The sequence below is a fragment of the Microtus ochrogaster genome, linkage group LG5 (genome assembly GCF_000317375.1).
Source record: "Microtus ochrogaster isolate Prairie Vole_2 linkage group LG5, MicOch1.0, whole genome shotgun sequence".
Classification (NCBI taxonomy): Eukaryota; Metazoa; Chordata; class Mammalia; order Rodentia; family Cricetidae; genus Microtus; species Microtus ochrogaster.
The window spans coordinates 23,404,165-23,404,996 of NC_022031.1; positions in this window are offsets into that span (position 1 = coordinate 23,404,165).

The following is an 832-nucleotide window of genomic DNA, read 5'->3' on the forward strand; positions in this document are numbered from 1 at the left end:
TTTAATCTGGTAATGTAAATTATAATGATTGATTTTCAAATGTTAAAATAACTGTATTCCTTGAAGAAGTCCCATTTGCTCAGTATATATTATCTTTTTTATAAACTTCTGGCTTCATTTTGCTAACATTTTGTTAGAAATTTTTTACATGTTTATTCATGAAGGATATTAGTATTTCATGTTTGAATTTTTTAGTTTTGGAATAATGTAAGCCTCATATAATAAGCTCAGAACTATCACTCCATGTGGAAAGATTGGAGTAAGATTGATAATTCTTACTATCCAGTAGAATGTGCTGTAGTCAGAAATACCATCGAGCACATTGGTTTCCTTTATTAAAGAGTTGTATTTTTGTATTTTAAAATAATAAATTCTACTTTTATGTACATAAGCAGGGTGTTCAGATTTTCTGTTTTATCTTGAGTTAGCTTTTGGAAATTCTGTTTTCTTGAAGCTTCACCCATTTTATCTATGTTGTCAAATATGAATACGAAAGCTATTATTTTTTTGTTCTTTAAATGTAAATATGTCATGTGCTTCCTCTTTCTCATATTCTGTTGGTTATATGGGATTTCCCTGTATTTTCTGTATCAGTCTTTCTAATGTTTTATCATGTTTATGTTTACATGTAGTTAGTTAGTTTGTGAATTGGTTGGTTAGTGTGTGTAATTACATGTATTCATACATGTGAGTGGGGGCCAGCAAGCCTTGATAAACTTAGCAAGGTTAGAGGACAACATACAATAATATGTTTTTGCTTTCTACTAGATGAATTCTAGGAATGAAAATCAGTTAATCAGACTTTGTAGCAGGCACATATTTTTCTGGAGTA